We start from the raw sequence: 13,473 nt of genomic DNA, 5'->3' as shown, positions 1-13,473 counted from the left end.
GTATGTGCACTCTTACACTTTGTAATGGTCTCACTGAGAACTGATCTTGGTTCAGTATGCAGCTTGAACATCTCGTACTCAGAATTCTTGGGACTGCAAGTGTTTATGATTTCAGACTGTTTGGGATTTTGGAATATTTAGGGATTGTGAAATATTTAGGGACTAGAACCTAGCTGTAAATTCCTTTCTTTTTTTATATATATGCAGGCTTATGCATATAATCTGAAGATAATTTTGTATAGTATTTTAAATAATTGCATCATGGCGTGTAATCTACCTGTGATATCATGTCAGTGCTTATAAAATTTTGAGTCTTGGAGCATTTTGGATTTTGGAGTAAGTATTAGCAATGTCCATATTATACTTAATGTAGACACAGACACACAAATCCCATCTGCTTCTAATCCCATGTAGGTGGGTACCCAAATCCCAATGCATGGTGCCTTTAGGATGTTGTTGCTCATACACAGTGTGATTGATTGCAGGGAATACCGGCCCACTGACCATCATTCAGAAAACCTCACCAATACTACACTTTGGGAATGATCAGGAGCTGTCCACCCAGCCAGTTTTCTTGCAATTGTTTCTATAGATTTTGTGTGCCACTCTTAGAATTCAAGGCTCTCTGAGAAGGATGTCACCCTTAGTGTTTTCATAGTGGGCACATATCCCGGTGTGAGTAGGGAAACATACAGACAGAGTTCATTATCTCCGAGTGGCATGTTAGTTGCACACACGTTATTATATTGGATTATATTTTTCCAATAATGTTTCTTTTATGGGATTCCCTTTTAAATAGGGCCCGCCTTGCCCAACACTCAGGGGGAGACTCCTGTATCTACTTAGTACTCTGAGTTCTTGGCGCGAGTCTTGAATTCCTTTATTATTTCAGGCAGTTGAGGACTGGGGGCAGGAGTGCTTGGCAAACATAAGACCTGCAGGAAATGCTGAGTAATGGCTTGTGTTCACTGCCCCACTCCCTGCTACTGTCTTCCTTTAAAACAAATAAACAGAATGGAAACACCCACAGTACTGCCAGAGAGGACACCAGAGTAAAGCTGGCTCTGCTTCTTGGCCTCCAGGGTGTCTGTAAAAGGAGAGTGCATGTTCGTTTCCCAGCTGCCCAGACCCAAATAATCACACAGAAACTATATTAATTACAACACTGCTTGGCCAATAGCTTAGGTGTATTCCTAGCTAGCTCTTACATCTTAAATTAACCATTTCTATTAATTTATGGATCACCACGAGCCTGTGGCTTGCCAGGTAAGGTTCTGGGCGTCTTTCTCTTTCTGCAGCTGTATGGCATCTCCCTGACTCTACCTACTTTCTCTATATATCTCTGTTTGAATTTCCCACCTGGTTTTGCTCTGCTAAGCCTTTGGCCAAAACAGCTTTAGTCATCAACCAATAAAAGCAACACATATACAGAAGGACATGCCACATCAGTGTCTGTCTTTCAGCTTCCTGTTGGTGATTCAGAGACTCTCCCTCTACACATTCTGCCTCACCCCACCTTTGAGGCAAACATGCTTGATCTATATGTGTTGTTCTGGCATGGACTTGAGTCCTAGACGTTTTTCTTTTTATGTTTTCAGCCCACAGCCCACAACCCACAGCAGAATACCACTAAGGATTCTGTTTGGCTGCTTCCTGCCCTGTGGTTCAGTGAGTGATTCCCCCTGCTTGGCGGCACAGCTGGCTCCTGCTTAATCTCCAGGTGCCCACCATAGCTTTTCACATGCAAAAGGCTCTCAACAAAAGTCTGGAATGAGTGTAGGCGAAATAAAAGACACTTTGAAGAGCTGGGAAGCACCCCAAATCCCCTGCCCTCTGCACCCCACACAAAGATCTGGTTACTGCACGTGCTTTTGCTTTTAATCTGAAACAGCAGGGTTATTGAGATATAACTCTAATGCCACCCAGTTTACTCACACAGTCTATGATTCTGTTGTTATATGCTAAGCGTAGTTTACAGGGAGCTGGGCACCTGTCAGTCACCGTCTCCTCTTGTACCCCCAACCCCACCACTTCTCAGCCATTCCCCTGACGCTAGGCAAACGCATACCGGTCTTCTGCTTCTCTGAGTTTGTTCTGTACTTTTTTAGTAGTGCAGGCCAAAGAGCGTGTGGCGCTTTGTGGCTAGCTGCTTATTATCAGTGTGGTGTTTTCAGGTTTCGTGCATTCACTAGCATGTAGTAATACTTCATTTCCTTGTCTTCCATGAGCATTCATTGAATGAGCATACCAGTTCATCCATGCATCATCAGATAGATATTGGAGCTCCATAGAGCCTTCAACCACAAAGCTGCTCTAAATAGTCACAGACCAGATTTGCATGGGTGTGTTTTTATTTCTCTTAGGTAGACCCCGGGAACCATGACTACTCTGTTGTCATACGGTAACCCCGTGTTTAAATGTTTGAGAAACTTCTAGACTGCTCAACCTCTGACTTAAAACCAGAAGACTTCAGTCTTCAAAGAGAGAGGTGTTCTCCCTTATCCCTTGTATCTCCTAGCTCCTCCCTCCCTCCCCCCCTCCCGCTGCCCCAGCTTAATTTGCTGAAGATGGAAGAAGGAAGTGAGCTGATAGAGAGGCTGTGTGCAGCTTCTCTGAAGTTCTCTGAGAGTTGTTTGCCTTTAGAGACTATAGGAGAAGGGAAATCCTTTAGTCCTGAAACAGTGCCGTTCCTCTTCGGCACTGCTGCCTGTGGTTGCTGCTCCTGTAACCCTAGAAGGGATTTGGCAGTGAGACACGCATTCTCCCGCCATAAGTGAATGTTCTTTCCCGCTCCAGATCCACGAGCGCGGGAACAGAGAGACACTGGGCACTTCAGCTACCGTCACCTTGTTTATCAACCACACGCGCTCCGCACCGACCACGTGCCCAGTGCATTAAGTATAGCAGACGTTCGAACATCGCTGGTCCACGGAGCGATCAAACAGCCAGGTGCTGCGTCTTAGGGTTTACCTGGAAAGACAGACAAGACGAGAAAATAAATAAACAGACAAACCAATATCCAGACACCGTGGAGAGAACAGGATGCTGCTGCTGAGACCATAGAGGGAAGAGACAGAGAGAGGACTGTGTGAGATTAGGTGACTCACCCCTGTCTGTCCCCAAACGAGGTGCTTCAGCTATCTGTGTGGTGTGAGCATTCCATTTCAATTTGGGTCACCGGCTGACTTGGAAGTGACGAATCGCCGGGTGGCACATTGAAAAATATGTAAAAATATGAAAATGTGTGTCAGTGTCCATTTACCACAGAGCTTTCCTCGCCTGTGTCTAAATCTACTACAGATGGCTTCAAGCCCAGGGCTCGCTGTCCTTCTACATGCAGGTTTCCTGTGCTGAACTCATTGCCACCGACGGACTCTGTCAGTTCCATAAACCACCCGTGAGCTCAAGAGCATGAGCGGCTGATGTTAGTGGGGACTCTGAGGTCGTCACATGCAGTCAGGCCCTGGGGGAAGTAACCAGGTGAGATAGTGTCTCGGAGGTGTTCTGAGCTCTGCAGAGGCAGGCACCAAATAAAGCTTAGGATTCAGAATAACTTTTAAAGTCTCAGAGGATAACGCAAAGATTTGGGCAGGTATTAGATGAAATGAGCAGCCCTGGAACGTTGAAAGGCGTGAGAGCCGTGGACATTTGGCTTCCCGTTCTATACGCTACTTTTATAGAGAACAAGGCCAGGCAAACTCAAGCTGAATCAGAAAGTCCATTCCCACATGCAGGCTGAGCAACCCTTATCTAAAATGCTTAGAAGCAGAGGATTTTGGTTTAATTTTCTTTTGGAGTTGGAGATCCCAAGTAAAAACGCAAGATGCATTTATATTTCATACTCACCTGTTACGTATAATCTGAAGATAGTTTTAGTGTGCCTGCCTTTTGACTACAACCTGTCACATGGTCAGGAGTGGAATTTCCCGCTTGTGACTTCATTAGAGAGTCCAAAGGTTTTGAATCTTGGAGCCTTGCATTTTGAACTTTTAAGAAGATGTTCGACTTGAACAATGAAAAGAAAGGCAAATGGATTCCCACTTGGGTGGTGTGTGCTTTGAATCTCACCTTCTTAAGCAAACTTTTGCAAGTAGGTGCAGAGAAAGGGGTCATAAGCAGGTAAGCTACTTGGTACATTTTGTCACTGCAGTTAGTGAACCCTCCTAACAGAGACTTGACAAAGAAGGGGTGCATTTGAAGATATTTTTTTTCCAGCAGAGGCTTAGTACTCATCTTTCTGAGGGGCTCTCCCCGGAGCTCCTCATGTATAATATGACATAGGAAGTTGGCTGACTTTCTGAGAGCGTCTGATGTAAAGCAGGGTCATCAGATGCTGCGGTCCTGTAGGACCGCGACGACTAAGCAGGCGTCCTTGAAGCCATTACTTCCTCCTTTATGCTCATTTCTTTATTTGATGAGTCTTGTCTCAGTGGCTGAGAGACCAAAAGAACAACAACAAAAAGCCAGTGAATTCAACAGAATCAGGAGCTGAGGATACGCCTCACCCAGGGTGCTTCAGGTCCAAGGTTCAATCCCAGAAGCCACCAAGACAAAGTTTTAGGCTGGCAAGATGGCTGCACTGGTGAAAGCACTTGCTCTAGAAGCCTGATGGCTTCAGTTAACCCCCTAGCGGCCATAGTGGACGAGAAAGTCAGAATGTTGTCTTCTGACTTCCACGTGTGTGTGAGACACACTCACATACCCCACACCTCCATGGCATGTCCGATTTACTAGATGAAAGGTGTATTAGGATCCTTTATATGTTTTATACCTCTGTTGCCCTCCTAGTCAAGATCCTAGGGGGTGTTATAGCTCCAAATCCATACTGTCATTGTGACCTAGTTGTAGAAACAGCCGCCTTTCTGAGCATAAATGGCAGTGAGCCCAGCAGCTTGACTCCGATGACAAGCTCTGCGTTCAGACATTTGGCTGTAACCGGGGAAACAGGCTGTGCTTCATAGTGTTTTGTTGAGGGTTGCACGGTCACTTCCCACATCTGCTTGACCTCTACCTTAAGTGCAGCTTGTCATCAGCTACACCTCTGGGAACATTCTTTCCTGAACTGTGTTTTTATAAGGACGTGCGATAGGAGGAGGGTGTCCGGGAGAGACGTTAGTGAAATGCGGCAGCCACTGAAGTGTCTCTTCTCAGATTAAATCCGTGTGTTGTGTGTACATGTGGAGGTGGGTGCGTGTGGTGTGCGTGTGTCGAGGTGCACGTGCATGCGTGCATGTGAAAACAAGTGGCCGTCCTCTGTCATTCCGCAGGAGCTCACTTTGCTGGGGCAGGGTCTCCTGGGATCTGAGACTGGCCGCTTCAGCTTGGCTGGCTGGACATCCTTCTGTCTCCTCTTGGCATATACTGCCACACCCAGCCTTTCACGTGGGTGCTCAGGAGCAAATTTAGGTCCTCATGCTTGTATGGAAGGACTTTTACTAACTGAGCTGTCCCCTAGCCTTTAGATTAAGCCTCTGAAGAAAACAGAATGCCTTCGCCTGTCTTTTCTTTCAAGCTAACGTTTGGATGTGCTCTTGAAATACATCCTAACATATGTTCTTTAGACTTAGGCATCCATCCAATCTCCTGACGTGGAAATTACAGCTCTTTCCTGAGTGGTACCTTCATTCCATTATCCATCATGCACTCATACTTGGCACTGGTCCATTTGGGCAGCTGCCTGTGCATCTACAGGGGCAAGTGAACCTGAAAACAAAGAAGTCTCTGGAATGACCCAATGGAATGTTCCCAGCAGTTCTGTCCAGCTGATTTTGGTCTCTGGGGATGTTGGTTAGATCAAGGGGTGGGAAGAAGGCATGACATAGTCGTGCAAGCTCCTTGAACCTGTGCCTTTCATGACTGGGCCATTCACCTTTTGTATGTACTTTTTGTAAAAACTGCTTTATGAATGGCGTGTCCCCAAACTACCCTGGGGCCAAGAGTCAGTGAAAGATTAGGAATTGGAAACCAGTGTGACCGTGTCTGTGAAGGCCCCCTAGGCAAGGCGTGTCCCTTGTCTTGCACACTTTTGGATGTGCTAACTCTCGTCTGCTCACTGTGACTTGGTCCTCCTTCTGCACCCAAACACCTGGGGCAGATCTCTTGTCAAGGGAGCTGTTATCTAGTTGAAAGTAGAGATCCGTGATCTCTTTTACCATCTATCCCAGGTAAGCAGAAGAAAACTCCTCTGAACGTTTTTAGCCAGGTAGAGTTTGTAGGGGAGTGGCCTTAAAAACTGCGTGTGTGTGGATGTGGTCTTATTGAAGAACGGCTTTTAAGAGATTGAAGACTTCATGATAATTAAATTGGTAGTGACCTCCAGAGCCCAGTGTGTTCTCCTTCTGAGGGACAAGGCCTTGTCTCTGGCAGTCCTGCTAGCTCCCCCCACCCTCACTTTCCCTTTTGTCTGATGTGCAGGGACAGATTTTGTTCTATACTCCTTCCAATAGTCTGCCCTAGGTCAAAGAGACTTTGTGTCTCCTTAACGTACTCATCACATGTTTCTTGCGTGCCTGATATCTGCCAGGCTCTGCAAACAGGGATCCTTTTCTGCCTTAAAATAAACGTTGAAAGAGCTGAAGACATGGTTGAGAGGCTTAAAACAGTTACTGCACTTCCAGAGGACCCAAGTTCAGTTTCCCCGCGTCCATGTCAGGTGGCTCAAAAAATAACTACAGGGGTTCGAATGCCTCTAGCCTCTGGAGGCACTTGTTCTCTCTCTCTCTCTCTCTCTCTCTCCCTCCCTCCCTCCCTCCCTCCCTCTCTCTCTCTCTCATACACACACACACACTTTAAAATGCTAAAAAAATAAAAATTGAGTGAGAGTAATCAGAATCCATTATATACATGTATGAAATTGTCAAAACAAACTTAAGTAAATAAACAATGAAAGTTGAAGCTGGGCGCGATGCTGTGTGCCTGTGTGTAATTCCAGAACGCTGACGCAGGAAGCTCAGGGGGTTCAAGGATATTCTAGGCTACATGGCAGTTTTGAAGCCAGCCTAAGCTATATGATGCCTTAGTCTCTAAAATACAATTCAAGTAGAAAGTCACACTGTTTCTTGCTCAGATGCTGTGCGTATTTCTCATGCTGATCAGGCCCAGGACTAAGGTCTCTGCATCTGAAAGACTGGATTCTGATCATCCAGCTTGCTCTCCTCACAGCAAGCCTTTGGCAGCAGCTTGATGCAGGGGAGTGGAACCCCTATCCTTCTCCATGCAGATTGCTTCTTTATTGTTAAATAGTGAAGCAGGTAGGTTTCAGGGGCTCTGAGCCCTTCACACTCAAGCTTCCATCATAGGCCTTGCTTGCCAAAAAGCCAGCCCGTTTATTCCCAGCAAAGAAACAATAGAATGGAGCCGATTATCTTTCTTTCCTTCGACTTTTGACCTCGCAGCTTATTTGCAAAAGCCCCGGTGCCTTTAGATGTGAGCAGCTGAGGCTCTGAGGTCTTGGACGCAGCGGGGATGCTCCCCGTGGACAAAGGCTGACCACTGTCCTTTGTAATGGGGAATTTCATACTGAAACTTTCTCCTTCCTGTGAGGGCTGGCGCCCAGGTGCCTCAGGATTCCCTGAGGTTCCGCAGGCTGCTGCTGGAGGCGCGGCTTACTGGGCTCTGGCCCTGGAAACCTGACAGGTTTACCTGGTCCACTGGGGTGCAACCTTTGACCTTGGCCTCATTAAGCCAGCAGGCCTGAGATAGTTAAAGGAAAAACAACAGGATTTAGCACCTGCTCCGCCTCTGTGGACGCTGCCTCCTCTCTGCCCCACATGTCATGTGGGTGCTATAAACAGCAACTCCCTCCCTGCCCTTGGCTTTTAATTTCTGAGAGGATAAACATAATTTATTGATCTTTTATGTGTGTGTGTGTGTGTGTGTGTGTGTGTGTGTGTGTGTGAGCAGGAGAGCGTATTTATCTTGGGATGGCAAAAATAAAAGGTGTTTGTGTGGAACGTTGTTCTGTAAGTCACCCATCGAACGGCAGGCACTTTCATGGCCTGGGAAGTCTTCAGCATTCCCCAGTAATTGCCTGAGTCTGGAGCACATTTATAACACACTCTTTTGTGAACCGGAGTCTCCACGCAGTGCCATTAAAGGCCCCTTTGTATTTGGTTACTTGTTTATGGATCTGCTTCCTTCCTTCTTAAAGATGATGTCTGATACACTCCACTTCAAGAAACGTTTTTATGTATAATGAATGAACGGCCACATGAGTCATGTAAACCTCAGCCCTGATGGATCTCCTTAGAGATTTCTGACCACACTTTCCTGAGTAGATCATCTGCTGAAGTCAGCCTTCCTCATAGACCCCTTCCATTCCTTCTTGACTTGAGTCCCTGTGAAATTTTGTTTCTATGCCTCTGTTGTGTCTGTGAATTCCTTTCCCCCGACCTTGGCATTATACAGTAAAAATACTCTGTGTCTTGGTTTCCCAGCTTGTATATCTGTTGAGTAAAGGAATTGCAGGTCCGTGCTGGAGCTTTCAGAAACAGGAAAAACTCATTCAAAGTCAGTTTGGGAGCAAGCTAGGAGGAACCAGGATGGATGATGTCATTGATGAGACACAGACAAAGTACAGTCATGGAGAAAGATGCCTGTTATTTTTCACACCTGATTCAAACGCAGAGGCAATGCCAGACAAAAGTTCTCAGCCATGTTTAAGTGATAGCATTCTGTTACAGGTGATTAATTTATATGGTAATTTTCACATGGTAAGTTTTTTTTATTCCTTTCCCTTTCCACTTTTAAAGGCCTTAAGGAAGAACTGATATGCTGTAACAGGCACTTAGATAAACAATAGAATAAGTTTTATCAGATCTCACAGCCTCCATATGTCACCCCAGAGTTACTCTGAGCTTCCTTCTTACATACGAGATCCACCTCAATCATTGGGCACTGTTCTTCCTTCCATGACCAACTGTTAGTTTTACCTGCTAGTCATCCCTGTGTCAGTGGCATCATACATGTCTATTGTCTGGGGTCTGTCACTCATTATAATGGTTTTTAGAGTCGTTCATAAAATTGTACGTAAGTAATTTTTCTGTATTGTTGAGTAGTACTCATTATATAAACACGCCATAACTCCAACATCACCGTGCCTGTCATTGAGTTCCACCTTTTACTTGAAGAATTGAAACATCAGTAAGCATTCCTGTAAGGCATTTTTGCATGTGCATGTTTCCATTTATCTTGAATGACTACCTAGGCTTGGTAATATTGCTAAGTCATAGGGTTCGCGTGACCTTAGAAGACACTACCAGCCTGGTAAGAGAGAATTGTCATATTTGGGGTTTGTATTGCTGTGAAAAAACTCCATGACCTAAAGCAACTTGGTGTAGTAGGAAGCCACTTGTTTGTTTTCCTGGCCACCCAGACTCCTGAATAACCACACAGAAACTATATTATTTAAATCACTGCTTGGCCAATCACTTAAGTGTATTGCTAGGTAGCTCTTACATCTAGTATTAACCTGTTTTCAGTATTCAAGGTTTCAGCATGTCCATCTCTGGTGGCAGCTCCGTGGCTTCTCTCCTGACTCTTGCCTTCTTTCTCCCAGCGTTCTGTTTAGTTTTCCCCGCCTAGCTCTGTTTCTACCCTATCAGGCCAAGCCAGTTTCATTGTTAACCAATGATATTCACAGCATACAGAGGGGAATCCCACATCAACTTGGGGAGGAAAGGGTTTATTTCATCTTCTGTTTCCGCATCCCAGTCTATCCTAGAAGAAAGCCAGAACAGGAACTCAAGGCAGGAACCTGGAAAGCAGGAACTGATAAAGAGGTCACAGAGGAACACTCCTTACTGGCTTGCTCCTCGTGGCTTACTCAACCTGTTTTCTTACACAACTCAGGACTTCTTGACCAGGGGTGGCACCAACCACAGTGAACTGAGCCCTCCCTCATGAAAATATCACATGGCCTTGCCCACAGGCCAATCTTATGGGGACATTTTCCTCTCTTCAGATATGTCGAAGTTAGTGTAAGGTTGACAAAAAAACCAACGAGCACAAAGGTCCAGTTACTCCTAGTCCCTGCTAATCGCGTGCACAGTCTCTTTGACCATAGCCAGTCTTGTGGGTGTGTGGTGGTATCCAATTGTGTCTTTTTAAATGAACAACATGATTACATAAAAGCCACTGTACTGAATATGTAATTCAGTGAGTTCTGGCCAGTGTATATCATCATGAAATACAGCCAGAATTCATATATTTGTCATAGTTACTGTTCTCTTGCTGTAATGAGCTACCATGGCCAAGGCAACTTATTTAAAAAAAACAAACAAAACACACTGAATTGGGGATTTGCTTATAGTTTCAGTTGGTGAGTCCCTGAGCATCATGGCAGGGAGCATGGCAACAGGCAGTCAGGCAGGCATGTCACTTGAGCAGTAACTGAGAGCTTACATCTTGTCCACAAGTTGCCTGTCTAAAACACTCGATTGGCATAATAAAGAGCTGACCGGCCACTAGCTAGGCAGGAGAAAAGATAGGCGGGGCTGGCAGGAAGAGAGAATAAGTAGAAGGAGAAATCTACAAAAAAAGATCGGGGAGAGAAAGGAGGAGGAGGAAGCAAAGGGTCAGCCACCCAGCTACACAGCCAGCCAAGGAGTAAGAAGTAATGAAAGGTATACAGAAATAGAGAAAGATAAAATTCCAGAGACAAAGGAAAAGTTAAGAAAAGCTGGCAAGAAACAAGCCTAGCGAAGGCCGGGCAGTTGTAATGAATAAGCCTCCATGTGATTGATTTGGGAGCAGGGCAGTGGGCCCTCAAAGAGCAAAGAGCCAAAAGAGAAAACCACCCAGCAACTACACTAGATGTGCTGTGTTTAAACACCCTCTTCCTCTGCAATGCTTACTGTTCGACTTAGGCTGCATCTCAGATTCCACACAGTACGTGATAGTTTGGCCTGGGGTGACACGCGGTAATGTCACCAAGGATCCTGTGAGAAGCTCTCAGTCTGGGCTTGATTAGAAAAGATCCTTTGGGGAGGCAGCCCAGGCTTCCGTATTTTATAAATTTCTCTGACGGGTCTAAGGGGTGTCCAGAAAGGAGACACACTCCTCTTTCACCCTCATGGGGCCTCCTTCCCATTTCCTTCTCTTGCCTTGAACTCTTCCTGGCTTTGGACAGATTTCTTGCCTGTACCCTTCTCCCTGATCTGGAAGTTTCTTTCCTAGTTGTTTTCCTGTCTAGTTCCTTTTATTTTCTCAGACTGATCTGCCTTTGATCACCTTATCTAATCTAACCCCTACATCCCCAGGCACTGCACGTTGCCCTCTCTGAGCTCAGCGTCTTAGTTCTCTGTTCTTAGCTCATTCATGTAACCTATGTGAGAACCAACACATGCTCTCCACAGCTCAGCTTAGTATCTGTTAAACTACCGCAGGGGGAGGAGAATGAGGTAGGGTGGGGTGGAGAGCTGGTAGGTGGAAGACAGAAAATGCAGTCACTCACAAGAGCGGCCCCTGGACAGGTGAATGAAGCAGGCAGATGGTAGAATTTTTTTTTTAATTTTTTTTTATTGATTTTTATTGAGCTTTACATTTTTCTCTGCTCCCCTTCCTGCCTCTCCCCTCCCCTTCAACCCTCCTCCCAGATGGTAGATTCTTGACTGGTGATGATTATATCAAGGTAGATAAAGAGAGTGAATTTGCCTATTGCATTAGAAAACTTTGATAGTTTCAAATGAAAAGAGTTACTTTTATCCTGGATTGGGGACAGTTCCCAAGAAGTTGAAGATGACTTCTTACCCCAGAAGTGCAGCCCATCTTGCCATGGTAGCTGGGACTTATTTTTGGAGACTCCTTTCACTAAAATGGAGCTAAGCCTCACCCTCTGGCCTGCCTGGTCCCCCACCTTTCCTGTTGTAATTCTGTGATAACTTCGGAGCATCCCTTCCGTTCCATACTCCCTGTTTTCTGCTGACTGCCGGCCTCTTCCTGACACGCTGCCCACTGCCTCTTTGCATCACCATGTGTCCCGAAGCCTGACGGAAAACTGTTGAACTATGAGCGTTGCACACCAAATATTGAGATTAATGGGAAAACTGTGTTCTTGTTTGTATTGCAACCCAGCTGTATGGTCTAGGAATAGCAAACGCCTGTGAGCAGAGCCGTGGGAATTATTCGCAATCATTAGTGGTTGCCTTCTTAATAGTTCTGACGGTAAGAATGCAACCCAGCTCCCAGATGTCCATCAGGTGTTCACAGTACTCGCTGCCAAGGAAAACGACTGTTCACTTTGACAAGTCCAGAATGATAATCGCATGCTTTTTCCTAGCAGTTATGTACACACCATGATCCTAGAGGTAAACTAGAAGGGTTGTGTGGAAATACTGCCCCCCCCGGCACTTCCAAGAGGCCATGTTTGGGAAACATAACTTTGTGACGAATGGCTGTGTCAAGCACCATTTACAGGCATGCAGATGCCTTCTTCTGGATAAGAGGGTCCACGTCTATATTGTGATGTCAGTTTTGTATGACTTGAAAAGTGACAACTGCCTCAATTACTCTTAATATGACGTCCAACTCTACCCTTGATCCCTCCCGGGTGATGCTGAAGCCAGCCACTCATGCAAAACTGTTCTCATGTCTCAGCAGAAGCGTGGAGGGGCATAGACTGTTGAGTCGCTGGAGGAATGTTCCATGTATTCTGGCCTCACCTGATTGCTCGCACATGGGCTTCCTGAGTTGAGGCTGGTGTTTCTTTGGGGAGATCTTTTTCTCAACCATGTAGCGGACTATAATTCCATAGCAAAGTCCTACTCCCACGCCCTCTGCAACACATAGTAAATCCTTTAAAATTTTTAGTTTCACTGAAAATTTCAAATTTGCGAAGATGTTATACAATCTGTAACCAAAGAGATAAAGTCAGTTTTCTACTTGTAACTCATAAAAACACAGATTATGAGACTATTTTCTGGTTGGTATCTTTTGTTTGTCTGTTTTTATTCTTTTTTCATGCAGTACATCCTGACCGCACCCTCTCTTTCCTTCAACCCCTCCCACCCACTGCTCCTCCATTTCCCTTCAGAAAAGAAGAGGCCTTCCAGGGATGTCATCTGAACACAGCCTGACAAGATGCAGTGAAACTAGGCAGAAACCCTCACATCAGGGCTGGGCAAAGCAACCTAGCAGGAGAAAAGGATGCTGAGAGCAGGCAAAAGAGCCAGAGAGACCCCCGTTCCCCCTGTTAGGAGTCCTATAAAAACCCCGAGCTGAGTATCATAGCATGTATGCAGAGGACATAGCTCAGACCCATATAGGCTCCATGATAGTTACTTCGGTCTCTGGGCCTGTGAGCCCTGCTTAGTTGATTCTGTGAGCCGTGTTCTCCTGGTGTCCTCAGCCTCTCTGGCTCCTACAATCCTTCCTCCCCTTCTTCCACAGTCTTCCGCAGGGTTCTTCTGAGACAATTGTAGAGGCCTACTGGCAGGTTCCTGCAGTTCTAACTACAGATTGCATCTACTTACACAT

General features: G+C 45.7%; 1 protein-coding gene across 3 annotated transcripts in view; it reads left to right on the top strand.

Annotated features, from left to right (window-relative positions):
• The window catches only part of Dock5 (dedicator of cytokinesis 5), a 174,844-nt gene that overhangs the window by 48,288 nt on the left and 113,083 nt on the right, over positions 1–13,473 (top strand). The gene's annotated exons all lie outside the window — the stretch shown is intronic.

This window comes from Microtus oregoni, unplaced genomic scaffold (assembly GCF_018167655.1).
Source record: "Microtus oregoni isolate MIOR12 unplaced genomic scaffold, Mior012 000001F_ref0000356, whole genome shotgun sequence".
NCBI lineage: Eukaryota > Metazoa > Chordata > Mammalia > Rodentia > Cricetidae > Microtus > Microtus oregoni.
Note: the sequence above shows the minus strand (reverse complement) of the source record. Positions and strands in the feature narration are given on the sequence as shown.